The sequence below is a fragment of the Poeciliopsis prolifica genome, unplaced genomic scaffold (assembly GCF_027474105.1).
Source record: "Poeciliopsis prolifica strain line A6 unplaced genomic scaffold, Auburn_PproV2 SCAFFOLD010, whole genome shotgun sequence".
Lineage (NCBI taxonomy): Eukaryota > Metazoa > Chordata > Actinopteri > Cyprinodontiformes > Poeciliidae > Poeciliopsis > Poeciliopsis prolifica.
The window spans coordinates 12,690,814-12,717,454 of NW_026562385.1; the positions used below are offsets into that span (position 1 = coordinate 12,690,814).

General features: G+C 37.6%; 1 protein-coding gene across 2 annotated transcripts in view; it reads right to left on the bottom strand.

Moving 5' to 3' along the window:
* Window positions 1-21,073, bottom strand: part of LOC129363329 (thyroid hormone receptor alpha) — a 60,364-nt gene extending 39,291 nt beyond the window's left edge. Inside the window, exons 1-3 of one of the 2 annotated variants that reach the window (XM_055035360.1) lie at window positions 20,670-21,073; window positions 11,761-11,871; window positions 10,928-10,977 (exon numbers count right to left, since the gene is read on the bottom strand). The gene's annotated coding sequence lies outside the window, so the exon portion shown is untranslated. Of the gene's footprint in view, window positions 1-10,927; window positions 11,872-20,669 lie in introns of both variants that reach the window. The other variant, XM_055035362.1, reaches the window with a different exon arrangement.
* Window positions 21,074-26,641: the final 5,568 nt, after the last annotated feature.

Here is a 26,641-nt window from a genome sequence, read left to right on the forward strand (position 1 = left end):
AACTCTTCTTACCTTCCCAATCATCTCTTACTGTCGTCCAACTCATCATCTATTCGCTATGTTGTGTGAAATCTCGTTAACTTTCTGTCCAATCTTTCATCTTTCCGTCATTCTGCTGAAGCTCCATTTGACGCCAGCAGCACTTAAAGAGCAACAGTTTCTCTGGCCTTATGAAATATGATGAAAAGAAGGAGAAAAACAAACTTCCCTTTGATCGAGCTAAGATGTAAAAGTTGTGAAAGAAGCCGCTTTTGCAGTTCCAGAGCCGATAATGCTCCGACGTTCAAACCACTGCATTAGGTGGCTTATAATGCTAAAAGGTGAAGGTTCACCGGAGGATAACAAGGCCTGTCAATATTATAGAGTGCCGGTCCGCATTAACTGGCTAGTGATATCAGAAGTTTAAGACTTGACACTCCCAGGGCGGAGATGTCAAGACTTAGAAGGCCAGGACAGGGTAAAACGATTACCAATTCCTGAGCCAAAACCTTTTTAGCCTGAAGGACCCAATGACCGTTTGGGGAGCGCTACGGTGACAAAAAGCACTTGATAGATTTCACTGAGATGAAACTCATTAACTGGAGTGCTCGCGACATCAAGGTTTCAAAATAAACTTGTGAAGAAATAAGAGTCATCATGCTGAATTTTCTGAATTATTGGCGCGGCAGACTGTTCTTGCCTTTTGTCTTTATCCGACATAAACTATTATGTGAGTTTATGTGAGGTTCTGAGCTGGAAGCTCCATAGCCGTGGTAGATGTCACTAAGGTGAATCCCTGCCCCAGTCTCAGGGTTTTTTTCAGCCTCTAACAGGATTGTCCTATATTTAGCTGCATCCATCTCCTCATCAGTCCTGATGCTTCCTCTGTCTATAAGAGACTCTCCTACGTCAGGATGCTGATGTTACCTTTTAAAATTTTGTATGATCACTGAGCCCATACTCCATACCATCTGACGGGTGAAACGGCACCAGCTTTGTGCTAAACGTCCCAGCGACACTAGAAAGTTCTGGGAACGTGGTGTGAAAATAAGATCTGACTTTTTCAAATCAAATCTGATATTAATTGAGTTTTTTCCTGCTTTTCTTTTCTTAAAAAGGGACAAATCATGCAAAAAACATTTTTTTAGCCCTTAAATACATGTTGCTGCTCAGTTGGATTTGTCAACAGTGCAGAAAAGTTGAATTCAGCCTTTTTTTTTTAAATGAATGGACAACGTCTGCCTTTTTTTTTGTTCCTTTTAAACACAATAGTCATGACTGTACTCAAGAATGTGCCGAAATACAGATCCAATGCTGATAATTTATCAGGGAAAGTCCCGCAAAAATGTATTTTTGGTTCTGTGCGCATGGGGATGGGGAGCATCGGCGGTCGAACGAAGCCAAAGCAAGAGTCTGTGCAGTATTACAGGCAAACAACGATGAGGGCAAAGAAATATTCAGTAACTTGTGGTATACAATAATGACCCTTTGCTTTGTTTTATGGCATACTGGACCTTGTGGGAATAAATGCCCACGTTCTGTTCCAAGGCATCCTGAAACACAAGTTCCAAGAACCTCAAGCTTTGCTGTAGCGGCAGACCGAACACCGGATACTGATGGCCGTCAGTTACCAAAGACATGGCCTTGAAAGTGGAAATGAGATCAAATACATTACAAAACCATATGATTATTAGAGGAAAGATTTTCTGCAGCAGAATAATGTGACATGAATGGTATTTTCATGTTTGTAGTTTGTTCAAAGGCAGAACATTTAGGTGTTCCGTTTGGGTTTAATACCATTTGGTAAAAGAAATATTACAAGGATAATATTGTATATTTTCCAGCCACATAGAGTCATTTTATAGCACAATCAAGTGACCATGTTACCTTTAGTTGTTATAAAACAGCTGTATATATGGAACAAGACTTAAAAGAAAATTGATTTTGCAATGTAACATGCTGTCTGTTTCTTTAAAACTTCTTGTTCTTTCACTTTCACTAGATGTTTGCTAATTGCTGCTGGCTAGTCTGAAGGAGCTGAATGGACGAGTCATGGAGGAGAGCTGCTCTGTGAGGTACTATCTCTGAAGATTGGAAACTCCAGCTCAGAGGAGGAGCTTTGTCCAAGGAGGCGGGGCTTGGTCGAACCAGGTGTTTTGCATTGCTGACTGTTTGCCAAGGGCGATTGAAGGCGTTCTCAAACATACATGACAAGATCTAAGCAACACTCCAGGTATGTTTTTGATGAGGGAATACCATTTTAACATGATGTAAAGCTAAAAAAATATAGATTTTTATTTTTTGCATAATATCGCCATTTTAAGACATATGTATACAGAACTATACAGTTTAAAGACATAACTTTACAATTATACAGATGCTTGTGTGAAACTCAGGACTGCATGTAAAGATTCAACTTTATCCATTTGTTTCTCCATTTAGATGACTGTTAGCATTTAGCCATGACATAACAACAGTTATATGACCTGGTATTGAACTGGATTAGCTGGATTGTATCTCATGGGATCTGAATTGAACTCTGCTTTTCTCTGTCCAGTGTCCTGAGATGGCCTCTGTTGTGAACTAGAGCTAAAATAATGCAGCGAACTGGACTGAACTCTGAAGAGAATCGAGCTGAACTTTGTCCTCAGTTTGTTAACCCAACACATTTAAACATTTGGGTCACAGAAAGGGACCGTGCCAATTAAAAAGGAACCAAAAAAACCAGAAGGTTGGCCCGGGGATTCACGGTGCTTTGCAAAGGTTTCACAGTGTCTCATGTTGCAACGCAAAACTTGATTTCATTGTCTGTGTATGAACAAAAACGATACATGCTCTGCTATGTTTCTTTCTTTACAAATTAAAAACAAAAAATGTTTTTGCTTGTTCTCCTTTGCTAAGAGAGTACATGTATATGAATATATATGTTTTCCCACATGTTCTGGATTTAATTTAGATTTTGACTTTGACTAGGTCATTCTGTTTGCTTTATCTACACCTAGGTCTAGCAAATGGCCCCTGCTCTTTCCGACACTCTGCCTTCAGGAAGTCGTCACAGTAACATTCCTCCATTAAGCGTTTTTGTTATTACTAGTGTTGGACTGAAAAGAGGCTTGTAAGATAAGCTTGGTGGATGAGCAGTTCCACCAGGTGTTTGCTAATTGCTGCTGGCTGATCTGAAGGAGCTGATGCGGGAGGGAGGGGCCGTGTGGTAAACCCTCGGTGAGAGCAGCTGTTTTGCACAGCTGAATGGTTGCCATGGAGACTAAAGGGTTTCTCAAACATGTATGAAAGAATCAAAGCAACTCTGCAGGAATACATGAATAATATAACGTAAATCTCAAAAACTCGATTTGACATAATGTTGCCTCTGAGGTTTGTGGTTGAAACATGAGAAAGTTAAATACTTTTGTATCACAGTATATAGTGCAGTCATTGATACCACCTGGGTAATTTGGACATGATTGTAATAGTAAATATTTTCAACTTCTTTAACCTTCTAAATTAGTTTTCTAAGTTTGACTCACTCTTTTTTTTAATTCAACAGTTTATATGTTTTCACTTCTAAACAACTGTTGGTAAAGACAGATTATATATATATTAAAATCAGATGCTTTATTCCAAGTGAATGCTCTTCCATTGTGGAAACAAAGTTTTCCCTTTTCTTCTCTGCCCTGGTTGTTTCCATCCCTCCATGTGCCAACAAGCATGGTCTCCTCCTCCTCTCCTCCCTCGCTCCTCTTCCAGCCTTTTATTTACAGCAATCATCCTCTCTGTGTGTTCATTGTTCTCCTGCTCTCATTGACTATGTATGGCTGCCGTTTTCTTCGCCAGCGCCCGTAATTAAGTGGCGATGGAAGTGTGTGGATGCGTGGGCGCCGCTGGGATCAGAGTTCTGGATGTGGCAGAGTCAGAGTCAGGGTATGTGTATGTTGCTGGGAATGTGTGAGCTCTGAAAATGTTTCACCTCTCGTCAGCTGACAAAGGATGAAATGAAGAGAGAACAATTGCGGGGTTACTTAAAAATAAATGCCCCGTTTCCGAGTAATGCACAAGGATTATAAAGTATTCAGGTTCCACGTGAAACGCAGCTCCATCAGATCGGATCTTCATGAATGTCTGGAATTGGACACACACTTTGACTACACAAGTATATAAAAAGGGAACAATTTTTTTTTCTGAAGACATTCTGTGTGTATGCAATGGTTTTGCAAAAGAGGAAGTGAAAGTTGAAAAGATTTCCATGTTTTAGGTAGAGACTCACCGATCCGATATTGATATTTGTATCAGTCCCGATATCGAAAAAAAAAAAAAATCTAGATTGCAAAATGTACCCGATCCCTAAAGGCAGACCTATTCAGTCTAATCCTATGCTTTGTCCTCTGAGATATGTCATGTTTTGTTGTTTATTTTACATTATATTTAGAATTTATTTTGGTCATATTTACCCAGAATGCCCTGCATTGTAGTTTACTTCCCTCCTTTTGAAGCGGTAGCAGAGAATCAGCAGAATTCTGATTCTGCTGGTCAGAATCAGAATGTTTTTTTAAACATACTCTTTTGCATCAACATTGATAGAACCACTAACCTCTGAAATCGGAGCGGTGCAGCTGTATCCGACTCCGACCAGCTTCTCCGCATCCTCCTCCTGTTCCCTCCACATCCTCCCTCTACTCTCCCTCTTTAATGATCCGCTGCTGTGACGACTGCCAGGAATCTAAGTCTGCGATGGCTGACCTTCGTTTCGCCTCTTCCCTCCGTTTACATGGAAGTGTTGGAGCGAAAGCGCTCCCCCCGCCGCTGTGCCCTGTTGGGTTGTATTCATTGAGCGGAGGCCACGGCTCCATCTGGAGCTGCAGAACTGGCCCTGCTGATGCCGACGACCAGAATGCGACACGGCTGACCTAACGAGGCCCGAACGCAGGCTCAGTGGGGAACAAACACAATCACTCATTGTGTCGCTCTTTTACTGAGGTGAACCGTAGTTGGCCCTTTCAAGCTTTTTATGTACAATTGGTGGATTTTAGAAGGTGGAAGTGGTTTAATCACAGAGGTAGAACCGATTAAATAAAAACTTTTAAAACCAGGTTGGATTCATTTTCAAGGCTTCGTATTTATCAGCCCAAACAGTGTGCAGTTATGGAGTGAATGAAAACAATTTCACATCCAGTCTGTAGATTTACATGTTACTTTTTTTCCCCAATTTTAACTATATTCATTGCTATTGTTTTTTTTTTTTCAATTAACTTGTTTTTTTTTAGTATTTTGCACCAGCAACAGTTGCACAATTGTATATATTTATAGTAGCATTTATAGTTCTTATGTGTATTTCTGTAGCCAAGCTGCAACATTTTGTAGCCAACTTCACTGTTGTGTCTTTGTGCAACGACAGTAACGTAAGTCTGTCTTGCTATGAACAGAATTTTCTCCATAAATTGTAAAAACCTTGCATTCCTGTTATTGTGGATCCTTAAGCCTCCAGTCCAGCCTTCATCTTGTCTGCTCACCTGATGTGACCTGCAGAACCCTTCTCACCCATCCAGCATTTCATTTTATCTCTGAAAGTCTTTCTGAAAATGCTTTATTATTGAAAACGGGTAATAAACCTTGAGCTGGCTCAACTTATATCCCACTGCTCAGCTCTTCACAGCATCGCAAGGATGTGAGATTTATTTGGTTTCAGAAATGCTTCTTGACCTTATAACTCACACGAGGGGGAAGAAAGCAAAATAAACCACATACAGACTGTTGCTTTCCAAAAGCCGGTCCATATTCTAAAAACGTGGACAAAGAACAACTTTGTGGAAACTCATTTGTTACCACTTCGCTATTTCTTTTCAAAATTCACTATTATAAAACCCAGACTATTTTATTCTCTGACCAAAAATGAAACTTATTCCACATGAACATCCTCTGGATTATCAAAATAATCCATCCTTGCACATCTAAAACATTTTTTTAAACATATTCTTTTGCATCAACATTGATAGAAACTGAGCCAGTCTTACTTGTACCGTCAACAACGATGCAATAACAGACACATTCTCTGTCCTCCCCAAGCCTCTCCAGACCAAGACAATTTGCAAAAAAAAAACAAAAAAAACAAACAAACATGTAGCTTCTTTAGCTAACAATGCAAACAACAAGAGCGCTGCTTGGAGGTACTTTCCCTCTGAAGTCATACAGAGAAACGCCAAACAATGCCACATGCTAGTATGCTAAAATATTAACTTCCTGGACAAAGACAGAAACCTTTCGTTCTACAGTGGTACTAATTCAGGAATTGAAATTGTGTTTATTTATAAAATTTTGTATTTAAAATTGTATTTTATTGCTGTCTAAAATTGTATTTAGACAGCTCAGACGGCTACTAAACAGTGACACAACAGCTGTATTACAAGCAACAATTTCTAAGAGCATTTTGATGTAACACATTAGAAAAGGTTGATGTGAGCAACAAAATTTGAAGTAATGTCCCCAGTTTCATTCTCTTCATTTGTCTGAGATGTGGGCTCCATGCTGGTTTCCACCCTGTATTTATTTCAGCCACGGTACGTATGCTGAATTGTAATAGTTTCCTCAAAACTTGAATGACAAAGGCATGAAAACAGCTAGTAGGATTGCTAGATATTTGGAAGATCTTGCAACGGCGATAACATTGGTAAATATTGTGATAATAATATCGGGCTTAGATTACATCTGGTTCCTTCTTTCCTTTCCTTCTAATCTGTGCTTCCTCATACACTACTCCAACTACGACCTTTAGAAATTTGGGCGTGAGCTTTTGCTACTGTGAGACTGTCCAACTGGCTAAATACTGCATCAGCTTCACAACTCAAAATATATTAATCAACAATTACTGCTTTCCAAACAGTCCTTTGCGATTTGGATATTGCGCACACTGATCCTGCAATAATGATGACAATAATGATTTCAATATATTGAAAATATATCATTATTGCACTAGCAAATAGCTGGTAAAATCAAGCAGTCTGCCATACATTTAGTTGTGGACTGATGGAGGCTAACATATGGGAATTATTGCAATCAGGAAGAAAGCAATCAAAAAGATTGTGATTTTTGCCACTATTCAACAATGCTGCACAGAACCGTTCTTGATTAAGTCCCTAAATGACCAACTTCAAAATTCAGACAATCTGGGCAGAGAAATCGGAGCTGGGTATTACCGGAAACAGGGTTGATTGGAATTTTCCAACGTTTTTCTCCCTCACCCGTCCCTTCGGGAGCCCTCGCTGTGGAGGACGACCTTGAGGAGCGTGCTCGTCATTATGAGCTGGAGGTTAAAGGGGCAGTCCAGCCGCGGGGTGGAGGGGTGCCGTCACACTTGACTTTTACAAGGAGAGAACTTTCATCATCACGGAGACGGAGTTGAAGTACGTTCAGCCTGATGGTGAATATGTGAGCACCATTTCACGCCAACACTGTGAAATATGTTCATTTTGCACTGTGACTCATGATAGCTTTAGCATCGCAGAATTTAATATGTTATCACAGCCATTTGAAACCTTCAAGAAACAAAATCACAGCTATTTAAAAAGAAAGGAACTACATGATTTATATATTGATTCAATGCTTTAAAAGGGAAAAATTATGTTAATATTGAATTTACGTGAGCCACAGACTGCAAAACAGAGTACTTGATATTTTAGATGTTTGAGTAAAAAATGTTTGGTGACATTAAGTAACTCAAATATTGCACAATGGTGTTTACTCATAATTTTACACACTGCACATACAGTTGAAATCTGATTTTTACTTACACTGAATAAAAAGACACAAACTGTTCAAAGTTAAATTAGACCAAAGTTTTCTTTTTTTTGTTAAAGTTACTGAAGTTATTTATATTTGGTAAGTGACAGAAAGCTTGGTTAGAATATAAAAAATATGTACATATTTTCTAAAATTCAAATGTTTACATACATTTGGCTGGTAACAGGGATAACCATCTCCTAAAAGGTTTGATCCATGTCGTACATTTTAAGCAAATAGAAATTATTTTGGTGTCTTTTAACTTGTGACTGTGCGGAAACAAAAAAAAAACTGTACTTTTTATTCAGTGAGAGTAAATGTCCTGTGGTTTTAAATGCACGTCATTATAATTCATTAGGATTGTCTGTGATATACCAACACAGACAAGCACATAACTGTGAGGGGCAAAGACAATTATCTGTTTGGGTTTTTATTCTTAAATTCAATAATAGCAATGAATTACTGAGAAGCTTTTGCATTCAGGCTTCCATGTGTTGCAGCAATGGAAACATCTAGAAAGACAAAGAAACTAAAATAGGCCTTTTCTAGCAGTCTGGCTTATTTCTGTTGAAGCAAAATGGGATGTCATGCAGATTTTAGTGGGAAAACTAAAATTAGTGTTGAGGCAGAAACAGGCGAGATCAAAACATGTAAAAAAATAATAATAATAATTTAAAAAATCTTAATGTACCACTGGTTTAATAAACACTTAAAACGGATTTTGGTTATTTTTCTGCTTTATGAATTTAAAAATATATGTGTTGAATATTTATTAGCAAAAATCATATTTTTTAAATTGTTTAAATAACACATTTGATTTTAGTCTGACTGATTTACCCATAAAGTTGTATGAAAGACTGAATCACCATGGATTATTCCATATCATTTAGTATTGATGCACTATTTTAGGAAAATACAGGGAAGCAGTTTTCTTCTGGTTTGTTAGCATACCCAAAAAATAAAATAAACACTACAAGCATCCTTCTACATTTAAGAGACCTTTAGCTATCACCGCACTTTAACCTGACGCCAACAGGAACTGTTTTCAAAGACAAATAGGCAAAAACTTTTTTCTCTGGATGGGAAAAACTGGTCCAGACAAATTTCCCAAAAAGACCACAAGATACTTTCCGATTTTTTTTTTTTTTTTAAATCTGTCTAATTGTCTTAACAGCCCAATTCTATAGAGTTAGGTGTATGGTGTGTTTCACTCCTGTTCTGCAAAAGCCTTTTCTCTGACAGCTACCTTTACCTTCTGTATGTCACTGAAATGAACAGCCTCACATGGTGGAGGAAGGGCTATGTGTTGCTGTGGCAACATCAACCAGAGGGAAGAGCGTAAAGGATTTGAAAAGAAGATCAAAGATGATGTTTGAAATGTGTCTGGATCTCTTTCTGCTGTAAAAAGCCATATTTTAGTTCCACTTTCATCACAGAGACCCATCCATCACACTGGTTTCTCCTCCTCTAATTCTGACAAGTTTACACAGAGATGATCACATCAATATAATTGCATTGTTGACATCTCAAATGTGGCAACCGTTCAGATGTCAACGTCAGCTTTTATGAACAAAGAAAGCAAAAATATGGACCAATAAGTGCAAGTTAGGGTTAGAATATGTAGCTCAAAACTGGATTTTCATTCATAAATCTGCAGGGAGTTAAGTTTTCATATATATGTGAAATGTAAAACAAACTCTGAATTATACCACTAGTGCATTATATTGTCATATTTACTGTACAATGAAAAACATGACTAACCCTAACCCCTGACGTTACCCTGGGGGTTAGGTTAGCATGTTAGCTTTTGTTAGCTTTTAAAAGTTGTGTTTGAATAAACCACAATGTTACTGAGACGCCTTCTTTTGACAGATCAGAACAAAGTGAAGATTCCTGGCCATGTTATGCGGCACAGTTTTATGTTCCATACATGGTGGTGGAGGGTTTATGATCTGGGATTCCTTTGCTTTCAGGGTAATCAATACCTTCCAGACCCCTAAGATTTATTGTACAAACTAAAGTTTCATGCAGTGAATTATGTCATCAGGAAATCAGAATTTCACATTTTTTCCCATACTGACTGGAATGAGCGACATCATATAGAAATGGATTGATTCAAGTTACTCAAGCTATTGAATCATGGGGTGTATTTAGTTTTTCAAAAAAAGGTTTTCTGTTTCATTTTTGTTAAATAAATGAACCAGTTGTTGACTTCCGTAGGGAGATTTGAGTCTAATAAAGACTTGATCAGTTTTATTATGTGCTGATATTTAAACCACTAAAGCTGGAGTAAATTTGGTCTTTTTCGGCATTAGAATATTTTCATTTCAGTTATTAACAGAAGAGTTTGACAACCGTTTCAGCTCTGCATCGTAAAACGTCTCGAATGACATTTAAATGCCAGCTAGAGATAAACAGTAATGAAATAATAAATGAGAAAATGATTGTTTCCATCTGTGAGCATAAAAAGCCAATAGAACCACAAACTGCATAGTCATTTCATTGTCTGATGAAGAGTTTTTCTAGTTTCCAGTTTCTTAGTTGTAGTTTGAAGTTATAAACCGGATAGAGATATAGAAATGCTTTATTTATCACAAGGAAAATTTAATATATCCAACTAGCCCATAACACATCAGCACAAAAAAATTAAAAATAAAACCCCTACATACATACATAGATTCTGAGATGGTTTTTATGTTCCAAATTTCTGTAGAGGAATAACGTACAGACTGTTTAAATAGCCAAATTACACACTCAGATGCCTGCCAACAGGTGTACTAGTACCACTGGCCTCCTTAAAAACAATTACAGGTAATGTTTGTTAAAACAGATACAACTTCAGCTTCATCTTCATGTCAGGTTGGTATTATAAGGATTCGTACACACCAATCCTCTTCGGACTTTAATTGAACTCCAGTTTTTGGGTCTTACAGAGATGTTCCCAAGTCAGGTTTTCTCAAAACCTGACTGAAATCTAAAGTCTTAAGCTTGAAATGACTAAAACATCATTTTTGATTTAACACATGAAAACTGTTCTGTCATATCACGAATCTATATTCCGCAACCCTGTTTTTCCAACACACATGTGACACGTCACAGTCTTGACAGGACTTCATTTTCTCATGTTCAAACCCTTACAACATACATGGCAACCCAAAATAAGAGAAAAAAAACTCACCATTTACATCCTTCTTCACTTGCTCAGTTCTTCTGCGCCCCTTCTGCCACCTGTGAAGATTATTTGCATTTGATCTCCCAGGAAGTTTCTTTGTGTCTCAATTGCAGCACAGAAACAGCTGGTGAAGTTTTCAAGCCCTTCTTCTGCTGCTTGGAGGCTTCAGGTGTAGAAATACGCTCACTGAAAGCCCCTTGTGTTTTTTTGCTGGTGTATTTAGATAGCTTCGATAATCTGGTTTATGTGCTGGGAAACATGAAGTTATGTCTTCTCCAAGGCAGTACTCTGATTTTCTCCCTGGTTATAGTTTTTTTTCTCCCCAAAGCAAATGAAAGACACTAAGTGCTGCTTCCCTACTTTGTAGCTTGCACCTTGCTTGGACATCAACTCCTGTCTGTTGGATCAATTCCGTCAATGATTGTCGCTTTGTGGTTTTTGCACACAAATTTCTTCCAGAAAATAATAACTGAGGTATATAGCTTTCGGCTAGATTCAACAAGTGAACGATGAGAGGCTGAAGAAGCTATTGTCCGACTTCCAGTTTGAATAATTTCCACTGGACCAAGCTCTCAGTGATCAGTATGGCTGCTTTGTAGCTTATAGACGACAGGAAGTTTGAGGTCTTAAGTCAATGCTCTTCATCAGTTTGAAGAGTTTAGAAGGTAAAACAGGTCGTCTCTGGCTACAGTGCTTTAGTGGAGGAGGTAGGCATTGGAATAAAAGACCTGAGTAAAACAGAGAAGACTTCTAGAGTGCTATGAGATAGAGAGCACAAGAGTTTTCTCTGGGAACATTGTGGGACGATCGTTGGAGGCAAAAAAAAAAAAAGGTGCTACCATCAGTTTTTAGAGTTTGCTGCTGCATTTGTCTGGGTCCATTGAGGGTAAAGACTTGATACACGCCTCTGCCTTTTGACAAGAACTGATCGGTTGTCTCAGGATGTCCACCTGTGGAAGATAAAACAAGGAAATAATCAGTACAGCTTCAAAGTAACAGGTGTGTGGTTTATGTAATATTTAAGAGCATGATAAGAGTTTGTAAGAATTGTAGTGTTTGTAGTACTCTAACCCCAATCTGGCACACCCTAACTTAACTTAATGTTAATTTGGCCAATGGGATTCAAGTTAAAAACGATGGAATACATCTCCTTGTCCAACAAATGGCAATAACGTCAACACAAGCAAGATTCAAAAGAAGAAAAGTCTTGATATGGCTGAAGTCTCCCAACATCTATTTTTTTCTCACACCATCTAACTTTTGTATTCAGGCATTTTTGTATTCCTGCATCAGCAGGCAAGTGCCATATTAAGCTCAAAACTTGGCCTTGTATTAATATGTTTAAATTTCTATGATGATCTGAAACATCTGGTTGTGTCAAAGAAGCAAATAATTTAAATCATTACCATAACGTATGCTTTCCTTTATCTCTAGGATAATCTTGTAAAAGGCTCACGGCAATCTCGGTAGTTCAAAGTGAAGCAAAGGCAGGACTTTAGAAACTTGACACATAATGAAATAATGAAACACAAAACAGAATGCAAATACACGTCGTGCCAGATATAGAGCGCATACATGTATGAAATGCCAAACGAATGTGAAGACTTGAATGTGCAAGAGAAGCCGTCGGACTGGCTTAGCAGGCAAAGTTGTTGTGGCGTAATCCTCTTATCACCCATGGGTACTTGAACTCACAGAGGTACACCCACAGTTGTGGGATACACCCAAAGAGTAAACTGCCCGGTTAATCTCACTACATCTCAGCTCTGGTCCGTTTAACACAGTGATATCGACTCGTTGTAACTTCAAACAAGTTAAAAACAAATGCCAATCTATTTGTCTCCACCCATCTATCTCTGCTGAAGAAAAGCAGTCCAACAACATGATGCAGCCACAACCATGTAACCCTGTAGATTTGTGCACAAGTAAAAACTCAATTTTGATTTGATCCGACAAGAGCAGTTTCTGACTGCCATGACACCTACAAATGTTAACTTGGAGAATATTAACATTTTTGAGCAGCTTGTGTCCTCTTGCAGCTCAGAAAATAGACTTTAAAATACTGTTGTGGGTTATTAAGAGTGATGGCAGAGTTGTTTTGAAAAAGTAACTAATTGGATTACTGATTACTCCTTCAAAAAGGAACTTTGTTAGATTACTGATTACTTGATTTGGAAAGTAACTTAGTTACATTAAAAGTAACTTTTTTTAGTTACTTTCAGCAGCTGCTGACAACAATTTTCCTGTGAAAACGACATTGATCTTTGCCAAAACTTAATTGCAATTTATTTTATTATGATTACATCAACAATGTGTCTCCACTTATATGGTTGAATGCAAGCAGAGGTTTAATGGTTACAACAGTACAAAAAAAAATAAATTAATTTGTCCATGTTTTTGTGTGTTTTGTGGACAGCAACGCAAAGTGATTTTGATAAGTAACTGTAGTCCAACTATTGGATTTGAAATAGCAACGCGGTAGATTACTCGTTATTCAGTAAAGCGTCGATTATAAATCGCTGAAGCGCCACAATACATCAAGGACATGTTGTCGCTGTATCAACCTCTCAGGTCTTCTGGTTCGGCTCTACATCTCCAGAACCAGAACCAAATATGGAGAAGCAGCATTCAGCTTCTATGCGCCACAAATCTGGAAAGCTGTAAAACACTCAAAACACTGATCTCCTTTAAGCCTCTGATTCACAATTCAGAGGCTTCACTGATCAACAGATTTTAATGTGACTTGATGATGGCATTTGACCAAATGTAATGTTTACATTACACTGTAATGACTGATGGCTGTATGTGTTTTTATAATGTAAAGCACTTTGAACTGCCTTGTTGCTAAAATGTGCTAAATTTGACACTTTCAGAAATCTCCTCTCACACAAACCAGTAACAGCACCTAAACATTAGACTCACCCAAACCAAACACCAGTGGCAGGTTTGTCGTCAACTTAAACTGCATCCAGTCAAATCTTTAGTTGCTGCTGTTAATGGAGCTTCTGAGGCACCAGCAGAGGTCCAGTCAAGCAGAAAAATGAAACTGCAAATGACAATGACTCAAACTAATGCAATACCGGAAGCCAACTGGAGACACCAGTGTGCACGAGGGAAGAGACGTTCCATGTAATATGCATCAGTCTGGAAGAAGGAGCCAGGACTTCCTGTCTCTCCAACTTACACTGACAGAAGCAGTGCAGACTGAAACTGGAAGACATTGTGACCTAAGATCAAACTTAATGAACTGGTTGTTGTTTGGATCTGAATCTGACTGTTCTAAATGTTAAGTAACAAAACACAACTCTACTGTTCTTAATAGCTTTAATCATTGTGAGATTTTGATACGTCAAAGACCAGAGCAGTGGGGAAAAAAAAGACTGAAGATGAATTAGAGATCACTAGCAGTTGGATGTAAAGATGATGACAAAAAATATTTATACATTTTGACATGAAAAGAGAAAAAATCTTGCCAACTGTGATCTCATTCACAACTTATGCAAAAAAGCAGCTGTCATGTGTTACGAGTCAGCATTTTGTTAGTAAAATGAGGAACAGAAAGAAAGACAGAGTTCCTTAAGTAAAATGAATGTAGGATAAAATTATGCTAAAATGATAAAAAAATAAAAAAACAATGATTTATAGCCAGACACTAGAGGAACGTTGTCTAAGTAGTTCAGAAAATCAAAGGGGAAATTTTATTTGCACACAGACCCAAAAATTGATTTGTTGTTTAATAAATAAAATGAATCAAAAATATATAGTGTTGTAAATGCTGAGCAAATAGTTTATGAACTTGTTCACATTAATAGGGAATGTCTTTGTCTTTTCTTTTTTCTTTTTTTTTTGGTTGCAATGTCTGAACCATTAATTACATTATCAAATCATATATATATTTGTATATCAGCTGCACATTTTGGCAGGATCAGTCCTCCATAACCTGGAAGGTTGTTGCATAATAATCAGCCACTGAGGCCAGATAACAAGAGACAGAACAGAAAAAAGGCCAGATTGTCAAGAGACATAAAAACAGACGCATAACCATCAGATCATATGAAGGATAGCCAGAAAAAAAAGATCAATGATTTAGAAGGACAATAAAGATTAAAAGCAGGTAGATATTTTGTGTTTACAGATAGGACAAATTGTGCTGTCAACCACAGTAGACTCCTTTTCCTTGGAATCCTGTAGTCAGATATTGTGTGTAACAGGTCCATTTCATTTCAGCACGTTACATAATCAAGGAGACAGATTCCACTTCTGTCAGGTTCTGATTAAACAAAACGATTGTTATAGTTCATTTATCTCACCAAAGCTCTGGAGTTGTTACGAACAATGTGTACTTTAACTAACCGATAACACTAACAACTGTGTCGACACTGTTTGACAGATTGGGACAGAATTTACTCCAGGTTCTGCTGCACACTCCCCTGAACTGAAACCAAACTTTAACGGCTCGCAGGAGGAAGAGAAGCTGCCAACGAGTGCTGAGCTTCTGCAGGAGCTGAAGTAGTCGTGACGTCAGCAGCGATAACACACATCTGTCAGACAGCGAAAGACTCGGGCTTCCAGGAGCGAGAGACTGTGAAAAAGCTGCTCAGGGGTCCAACCTGCTTTTATACTTTACAGCAGTCTAATCTTTAAAACATCAGATTGAATTTCCGTCTTGATAAGTGGATGAACACAGCTGAACAACACAGAAGTGATAACTCGTTTAAAACATTGAAGGGTTAACTGGGGTCAGCATAAAGGCTGGAGAGGAAGACTTTACAAAGTATTCAAGTCTTTTTCTATGCATTCTCCCTTTACAACTGACAACTTCCATATGTTTTGAAGGTTTCTGTCACATAAAACCCCAATTAAGTTTACAGGAAGTTGTGGATGTAACATGAAAAGAGATAAACAATTTCAAAAGACATGAACGTCATATATGTCAATGATGTAAAAGAATATAAGCTTAAAAACAAACTTATAGAGGTCTATTTCATAATGGTCTACTATTTTAAAAAGAAATTCTAATAATTTTTTTTTATCTATTTGAAAATAAATGTGTATAATTAATTTAGTGTTATTTTTTATGTTGGCGTTCTTATATATATATGCTTGTCATAATAACACATTTTGCTGGACGATAAATTGTCCCGGATGTTATTGCGATACACGATAATGTTGTTTTGAGACTGTTTTCAAGTATTATGATAGTATTGGCAGAATAATGCAACAACACATTCTTAAAGATCACTAAACGTCCCATTCTGATGGACATTTAACACCAAACATTTAAAATTTCCAAAATAAATAAACAGAGCAACACAAAACAGAACTATGAAGTCTCTGTAAACACAACACCAGACTGGAGAGAAAAAAATTAATAAATCATGCAAACTACTTGTTGAGCTTATTTTAATAATCAAATTAACAATTGATTTGTTGTTTATTGTAACAAGCCCTCTCATAAAGTCACTACATCATTCGCCTAAGTCAAAAAGTCAATAGCAATACAACATAAGTCGCTCTGTATACCTTATTGTTGTATCTATTTTCATCTTTGCGACTTTTCGCCTCGGCGGCGGCGTGTTTATTTTAGCTCTCAGGCTTGTGTAATCACACTCCGTTTGTCTGACACACAGAAGGAAACACTGATGAATCAAGCAGTTTGTGAACATTGAAGGAGACTGAGATTGAACAGCACAGCTACTACTGCTGCTGAAGCAGAGCAGCTCTGTTACAACGGAGCTCGACAGGATCTGGAACCATAACATGGCAACCGCTAATTTAACTAGCCGCTAGCCAGGATGCCACAGTTCATAATGATGTTGAATTGGGGGAAAAAAAATGTCTGCCAGCCTTCTGTGGCGTCTGCTAACGCTACAAATGAAATGAGGACGATTCATCAGATCGGTGAGTCTGTCTGCATGTGGAAGAGGGAAGCAGACAGTGGGCCTCGACGCTCTACTTATGCAACCTCACACACACATATAGAAACATGCAGGGGCAGAGGGAGAGGGCAGCTTTTGGCCTCAGGGGAAAAGAGGGAGGGGCAGGACATGAGAGGAGGTCATGTCTGCCTGCTGGCAGGTCGTAGGTCGGTCTACGTGAGACAACATCACATGGATGATACGTTTCCACGTGCGTCCATCCATCGCACATGCATTCAAGGCTCACTTTTCAATACGCTTCTGGTTAGTTCTGCACGGTGGAAACGTTTATCTGCACTGTTTGAAACTTTTGCTCAAATGATGTGATAAACGCTGCTCCATATAATACCGAGTTATAATACCTAATCTCGCGGCTCTGAGATTCGGGGAAATAGATTCCCATCACAATAAATTACGGACAGGCAATATGAGTTACAAATAAAATCCGATTTTTTTTTTCATGCCAGATCCAATTTTAATCAATTTTTCCTATCTAAAAACGAAAATACAAATGGCAGGGAATATTGTCACAAATATTTTTATTTCATTCATCCATTCTGAGAGTTGTACAACGGGCTATTAGTGCCAGGCTTGGAGAATTTTTGACGTAATATTAGTGGAATAAAGATGCAATTTTACAATAAGAATGTCTTAAAATTAGAGGGGGGAAAAATGGGATCGAGTGAGAAAAACGCTTGAAAAAGGGTTTTTTTTAAGGTATGGTTTTATTACAGATGCTTCTTTTTATTTGTTTTCACCATTACAGATTGTCCTCACTTCCTTCTGTGAGTTTTAACATCTCAGACACTAAACTCGTACATCACTACCAGTCCATCCAACTGCAGACACATTATTGATGTGCTACAGTGATTGTCCTAATATCCTTCCTAACAGTGTGTTGATATGCGAGTTGGCTCCCTGAGGTGTGCCACTTTCAGGAGCTGTCCGGTGCTGAAGTGGACATCAGCGGACATCAGCAGACCACGTAAAGTCACACTGAGAGTTTGCTTAATGAAGTCTGAAACAGTGTTCAAAATGAATGATTTTTTTTCTGTGTGACTGAAATGAAAGGAGAATCAGTTGATGGTCAGATTCGCTCCACAGCAGTTTGCTTCCTGTTCTGATGTTTCATAGCAGACGCAGTGAACCACGGCACCCAGACATGCACTCCACAAAGAGGAGGCAGAAGAACGAGTGATGAAGGACATATTGTTGCTTCAAAAACTGATCTGATTGACTGCTGGAAAAAACTATTGTTGTGTTCAAGTTGTGAATGGGAGTGACTGAGCCGAGAGTAGTCATCTTCTGATCAGAAGGTTGTAGGTTCGATTCCAGTTTACCCCTGCCACATGCTGATGTGCTCCTGGGCAAGGCACTTAACCCCAATTGCCTACTGATCTGCGTATGTGCGTGCGTTGTGAGTATGAAAGTGATTCAGACACTGTAAAGTGACTCCAGTGTAAAGTGCTTTGAGTGGTCAAAATGACTGGAAAAGCACAAAGTTCAGACCATTTACCATTTAAAAAAAGGAAAATAGCCCATCAGTGAAGCCATTCAAGACTAAAATAGCATCTCAATGCTAAACAGTAAGAAGGTAGTTTGTTGCTACATCACATAAAAAATGCAGCGTTTCACTGATGGCGCAGCACCAATATTCTTAACTATAAAAAATTGGTGATTGGCCAATACTTGCCTGTGAAACTGATCTTATCTACTTCTGCAGAGGACTGAAAATCAGGCACTGTCTCCTTTTGCTCTGAGACTCACTGACCCAACTGAACTTAAAACAATAACCACCAAAATGCTGCAAACTTAAGACACTTTTCAGACCACAGGAAAACTCAGTATCAGCCAGACGGAATTGTAATCAGTGTACCCTCAGTCCCAACATGTCGAAATATGAGCAGGTTCAAGAGCTATGAATACGTCCACAAGACACTGTATGTGTTCCAAATGGGAAATTTTGTAAGAATGATGGAAAATGTAAAAACTCTCCCAAGCGGTGTGTGAAAGCACTCGCTTTCTAGGACCTTTAAGAGATATTAGCAATGGCACTTCCAGCTTTCTGTAGAGTCTCAGAGACCATCGGCAGATCTTCGTGTGCGACCTGGCGGCTGATTTTGTTTATTGCAAAAATAACTTTCTCCAGTCATCTGAAGTGGTCCTTGTTCCAGCGCCATCGCTGTCTTCCTGAGCCTGCTGGGAGACGTGCTGATGGATGAAATGTGGTGTGACAGCAGACTAGGTGAGATGCACGCTAACATCTTGCTAGTGCCCTGCTACAGTCAGCTCCAACAGTCCACTGGATTGTGTCGACATTGTGTGGAGATTGAAACAGAAACTTTGATGGATAACAGCTCAACACTCACTATTAAAACTACACAACCCAATAAAGCTCTGCAGCCTGAATATAAGCAAGTGTAACACTACATCAGCAAAACCTGCAGGTACAATGTCTTCTAAGCAAAGGCATATTTATACATTTTGTTTTTACAGTTAATGGTTCTTTGTCACACTTAAATGTTTCAGAAGAAACAAAACTTCATATTTCATAGCTATATTCTTTATCATTCAGGTCCTGAAGAGCAAAGCAGGCCCAGATCATCACACTATCACCACTCTATTTTCATAATTATGTATACAGCTCAAAATCTACAATGAACTTTACAAAAGTAAAAAAAAAAAGTGATCAATAACATTTAATTGATGATTTAACAAAGTGAGTTTGTGTTGCAGTCATGGAATTTTACTGGGATATTTTGTGGTGCTTTTGTGATAATAAGGATAAAAAATATTTTTTTTAGTTAATAAGTAGTCTGTTAGGACATTGACTGCATGCCACAGCATTCACAGTGTCACAAGCGCAAATATTGTTCTTGAAGCACAATCTAAGCTGAAATATAAGACTGCATTTTAGGGGAATAAGATATAAAAGACAAAAGGAGAAGTACATTTCCATCAAAAATCTCTGATTAAAATTAATCTCAGACATTTTCTAGAAAAAAAAAACATGGACGTTTCTACGTTTGAAAAGTCAAAAACAGAGCCCATAAATAGGACATTTATGAAATTGGAGTTATGTCCCACAGACAAGTTTCTTTCTTGTTAAATGTGCTAATCTTGGGTGTGCTGTGGTGACTCAGAAGTTAAGCACAACCCACATATAGAGGCCTTAGTCCTTGACATAGCTGCCACAGGTTCGATTCCTAGCCTGGTGACCTTTGCATGACTTCCCCCTTTTTCTCATTACCCTCTTTCCTGTCAATTCACTGTCAAATAAGGGCCACTAGAGCCAATAAAACCTTTTTTTTTATTGCTAATCTCAACCTTTCAAGCATAAAGGATAATAAAATATTCCAAGGTTAAATATTTTTTGAATCAATATGAACCACCCAGGCAGCGGTGAGGTGGTCAGCAAACTAATAGAGGTGGATCCCCAGCCCCCTCTCTTCCCCCGTTGGTTTCGCCCCTGCTTTGAAACGGAAACGTTCCCTCTCGAGTCTCCAATCGCTTTTCAAGAGCAAACAGTTGGATGTGTTGGAGCTCAACTCCGTGAGCCCTTGCTGCGCGGAAGAAAGCCCACGAGTTCGAGCAGAACACCCGGAAACATCCGCATTCCTCCCGGTCTACATGCTGGCGACGTGCCCCTGACGTCACTGCCCTGACCCATTAACGGAGAATGTAGGTTAGCAAGTTTGTGGCTCCGGCTGTCAGGCAATGCAAGCGCAACGACAGCCACAAAAGACTCTTTAGACAGAGGTTAAAGTCAACGTTGACATTTCATGGAAAGCCGACAAAGTCCGGGGGGTTGACGTGAGGACAGCACTCACCTTGCACCGCGGTGACGGACTGCGAGGCGCCTCTCTCTCTCTCTGTCTGTCTCTGTGTGTTTCACTTTGTAGCGGCGCAGTCCACTCCGGGTAGAAAAGCACCACAAGCAGGGTCGCCGTAAACCATGTCACCGGGAGCGGCAAATTAAAGAAAAGAGAAACAAATAAACGCTACGGCGTAATTCCGGTCCGCTTCAGCCGGCTCGCCATGAAGCTCCTGGGAGAGACCGCTTTCCTCTTTCAACGCGCTGTGAAGAGAGAAAAGAGGCGACAGCAGCGACCTGCCGTCCCGGGACGGCCGGAGTGTCGCGCTCACGGTGTACGTGGGGGGGGGAAACTCCACGGTGCGGTTGACGAGTTCGCCGCGTTCCGGTGCTGTCCCGTGTCTGTACAGCGCTGGTGAATGCGGGTCAGCTGGAAGCGGGGATGACAGGTCGCTAGGCTCTGCAGCACCCTCTACTGGCAAGACAGGAACACTGCCGCCCTGGTGGTTACATAATGAACAGTCCAACCAAACAAGCGCTTTTCTTCTTCTTCTTCTTCTTCTTGTTGTGTTTATTGGCGGTTGGCAACAAACTTAGAGTAGCATTACCGCCACTTACTGGTATGGAGTGTGGCTCGTGTTGGTCTAACGCTCTCTCTCTCTATATATACCTATATATATTCATACATACACCTACACACACAAAAAAGAAAAAACATATTTATATTTATACCTACACATACATACTTACATCCATATTTATATTCTACTCATCACTATCATCCATACATTAACTCTTATGTCTACTCTATCAAATTCTACTGAATATCTTAATTTTCTTTAAAAATCGAATAACTATTTGTATATGTTTGCTCTCAAAACTCTTCCTCAAAATATCTATTAAATTAAATTTTTCCTTAATACTTTCAAACTCTTTTTATATATCCTCTCTCTTTCATATTATCACATTCTAGAATAACATGTTTTACTGTTTCCCATTCTCCACAATACTCACATTTACCAGTTGCATGCTTTTGAATTCTAAAAAGTGAGTAGTTAAGTCCTGTATGCCCAAATCTTGTCCTTGTTATCACTCTTTCCTCTTTTCTATTTCTTCTTCCCTTTCTTCTTTCTCCTACCATCTTCTGAATCTTATAATACCATCTTCCTGTTATTTCTTCATCCCACCTTTCCTGCCACTTTTCCGTCAGTTTTTCCTTAACTATACTCTTTCCTTCAGCTTTACTTGTTTTAACTTTAATGCTAATTGGATTTTGAATTGCCCCTTTTGCTAATTTATCTGCCCTCTCATTTCCTTCTATTCCAATATGTGCTGGAACCCATACAAAATTAACTATCACACCCATATTTTTTATTCTATATAATGTGTGAAATATTTCTAATAAAATGTCCATTCTACTATCCGATTGCTTGTTTTTAATATTTAATAATGCAGATCTTGAATCTGAACAGATTATTGTTTTTAATGGTTTTATCTCTTCTTCCCAATTGTAAAGACAATAAAATTGCCATCATTTCTCCTGTGTACACTGATAATCCGTCTGTAATTCGTTTTCCTATTCTTATATTGAATTCTGGTACTACAAACGCTATACCTACTTTTCCAGTTATTTTTGATGCATCTGTATAGATTTGAATATACTGATAGTAATTGTTTAAAAGTACCTGCACTGAACTACTATCAATGATGAAAGATTTATCCTGTTTCTTATCCATTATTGTCATATCTACTGTTGCTTCTGGTAGAATCCATGGTGGTTTTACTGATGTTGGTGTTTTATGACTAATTTCCAGACTACTCATGTTAAATTCTTTTATTTTGTTTTCAGTTGTCCATCCAAGACTCCCCATTTCTTTTGTTTCTTTTTCCCAACATGGTTTTAAAATTTCCCTAGCCGGATGATCAATATTATTGCTTTGCAAATTTAACCAATAATTTAATTCCAACCTTAATCTTCTTAATTCTAATGGCATTTCTCCCATCTCTACTTCCATTGCTGCTCTTGATGTGGTTTTAAATGCTCCAGAACATAATCTTAATGCTTGATGTTGTATTACATCTAATTTAACCAAATGTACTTTCACTGCTGAACCGTAAACAATACAACCAAAATCTATGTTAGCTCTTATCATACCTGTATAAAACTGTCTCAAAGATTGCCTATCTGCTCCCCAATCATTGCCAGCCAAGCATCTCAAAATATTTAAGATTTTCATACTTTTATCGACAACTTTCTGAATATGTACATTCCATTTTAGTTTATCATCAAACCATACTCCTAAAAATTTTATAAACTTTACTTGCTCTAATTCTTGACTATATAATTTTAATTTTACTTCCCTGTTTATTTTTTTCCTAGTAAATACCATTACTTTTGTTTTTTCAACTGAAAACTTAAATCCCCATTGCCATGCCCATCTCTCTAGCTCATTAATAACATCTTGTAATTTTTTAACAATAAAACCTAAATTTTTCCCTCTTTTCCAAACCGCTCCGTCATCCGCAAAGAGTGAACATCCCATTTCTTTATCAATACCTTTAAAAATATCATTTATCATAATAGAGAACAATAACGGACTTATTATACTCCCCTGTGGTGTTCCATTTTCTACTCTATATACTCCTGATGTTACTTCACCGATTCTAACTTGAATTTTCCTATTTAGTAAAAAGTCTTTAATCCATTGATATATCTTTCCTTTAATGCCCAACCTATATAATTTAATTAATAATCCCTCTACCCACATCATATCATACGCTTTTCTATATCAAAAAATATTGCCACCACATTTTCTTTATTTACTTGTGCCTTTCTAATTTCATGCTCTAGACATATTGTTGGATCATTAGTACTCCTCCCTTTTCGAAATCCACTTTGATAATTTACTATATACCCCTTACTATTTAAATAATATACTAGTCTATTGTTAATCATTTTTTCCATTATTTTACATAAGTTTGATGTTAAAGCTATTGGCCTATAATTTTCTGGTTTTGATTTATCTTTCCCTGGTTTAGCTATTGGTACTATAATTGATTCTTTCCATTCCATTGGTAATTTCCCCTCCTCCCAAATTTTATTATATAATTTCAATATTATCTCTTTAGATTTTTCACTGAGCTGACTTATCATTCTATACCATATTTTATCTTTACCTGGTGCTGTATTTTTAAGTTTTGTAAATGAAGAGTTCAATTCAGCTTTTGTAAATTCAACATTTAACAAGTTATTTGCTTCTTCTTCATTCTGCAACACATCTTTATATTTGAGTTTTGTATTTTCTCTTCCTTTTCTACCCTCCTCACTAATATTATCTGAACTGTGGATTTTACTGAATGTTCTTGCCAATATTTCTGCTTCATCTTTAATTATATTTATATTATCTACTTTTAATATAGGATATTCGAATTCTCTTTTAATGCCATTCATTCTTCTAATCATTCTCCAAATTTTTTCTATTTTTGTTTCCTTCCCTATTGTGCTACAAAATTTTTTCCAATATTCTCTTTTTGCATTCTTAATTATTCTCCTTACTATTGCTTGCTTTCTTTTATAATCAATTAAATTCTCATATTTTGAATTACCTCTTAATACCTTAAATGCTTTGTTTCTTACTTTTATTGCTTCTTTACATTCATTTGTCCACCATGGTACTATTTTCTTATAATTTTTACACCCTATTTTCTTCATAGATTTATCTGCTGCTTCCAAGATTATCTCACAAATTTTTAAATTTATTTAATCTATATTCATTTCCATATCCACTTTTTCTAATTTTATTTGACTTAAAAATCTGAATTTAATCCAATCTGCTTCATTAAAATCCCATTTTTTATTGACCTTTATATTTTTATTATTTATATTTAATCCTACTTTTATTGTAATGGGATAATGATCACTACCTATTGTTGTATTTTTATCAATGATCCATTCACAAATACTCGCTAAGCCATTTGAAACTATTGTTAAATCAATAACTGATTCCATTCCTGTTCTTACATTAAGTCTAGTTCCCCTCCCATCATTAATACATACAAGATTTTTACTTTCTATTAATTCTTCTATTATTTTCCCATTTCTATCATTACATTTACCCCATAATGTACTATTAGCATTAAAATCCCCACACCAAATTACTTTTCCTTCCAAATATTCAGTTAATTCATCCATTATTTCAATTGATAATAATTTACATGGATTATAAAAAATTATTATTTTAACTTTACCACCTTGTTCCCAAATTTCAATTATTATATATTCAAGTTCTTTCCCTTTCCCTAAAACCTGATATTGTATCCCTTTTTTTACAAATATTCCACATCCACCTCCTCCTCCCTCCTGCCTATCTCTTCTTACACTACCAAATCCGTTAATCTCAAAATCTAACGTTGCTTTTAGCCATGTTTCCTGAATACAAATAATTTCTGGTTTTTCCTCAAGAATATCAATATATCCTTTAAGTTCCTGTCCGTTAGCAATAAACTTCTTGCATTCCATTGTAATATTAACATGAATTATTTCCACCAGATGTTCCTGGCTTCCTGTCTACCTCCAATTTTTTCTTTACGTTCTCCCATGATCCCTCTTTAAACCCCAAAAAGTTTTCCGCTCCCCTCACTATAATTTTAATCTTCTCCGTTTTATTCTTGGCTTGGTCAGTACAGTTGATAACATATGCCATAAATAATATTAGTTTTTCTACTGATATCACAACCTTTTCCTCTGACTGTATCTCACTTTGCAGTGGAATTTGCCTCGTTTTTTCAATCTCTCTTATTTTCTGTTCTTTCACATTTTTAACTGCCTCTGCATAGCTTATATTTTTAGTCATTTTAATCTGTGTGACTTCTTTTGCTTTCTTCCTGACTTCACATCCTCCATATGTAACTCTATGATTCCCTCCACAATTACAACATTTTTCTTGTACTTCTTCTTTACATTCTTCTAATTTGTGATCTTCTCCACATTTTGGACATCTCTGCTTTCCTTTGCAAACTGCTGCTATGTGTCCATATCTTTGACATTTAAAGCAACGAAGCGGTGGAGGGATATAAGGCCTGACCTGAAAACTGAGATAACCTATTTTGATGTTTAGTGGTAATTCTTTCTCTTCGAATTCCATGAGTATTGACAGACTCCCCACTCTCTCCCCGTTTATTGTTTTGGACAATCTCTTTAAGTTATTCACTTTTGCACCAACTACACTTTTCTTGATTTTATCAAGATCTTCATCTAGAGGGATCCCATAAATCACTCCTCTAGTTTTTTTATTTTCTCCAATGATTCTTTTGTCCAACACATTCTTTTTACAAATATTCTCCACGTTTAGAGCTTTGTTCTTTTGTTCTTCGTTTTTACAAACCACCAACAGATTCCCATCTCTCAACATTTTTACCATTTCAACATCTCCAATTTTCTTTTTTATTTCTCTTGACACCACAATGGGGCGAATGTTATCTTGTCCTTCCTCATTTTTAAGTTTTAATATTATTTTAAATTCCTCCCGCACAACTTTCCTCCTAACTATCCTTTCTTCCTCTGAGCTACTTTCTTCCAGTTCTCGTTTACTTCCTTGACTTTCACCAATTTCTTTTCTTTCATCTATTTTGTTTCTTCCACGTCCTCTCCCTCTTCCTCTCCCCACTGGCGTCCACCCATCTAAATCCATATCTTCCTCATCTCCTAACTCCATTACCAACCGAACCATTCACATACCAGTTTATGCTCAATCCGCCTTTTACAATTTCAATTTGTAATTTGTTTTTCCGCCTTCTTCCTCCAACCGTCTCCTCCGACCTCCGTCGACGACCGGCGCGCCCAAAACAAGCTCTTTTCTTCACATTCAACACTTTTAGTTTGCTAATGACCCTCTGAGTTTAACGTCAAAAATGGCCACAGTGAAAAGCTACGACTTACTCCACTGATTAGTTTGTTGGAAGGCGAGTTAGCATGTATAAAAAACTATA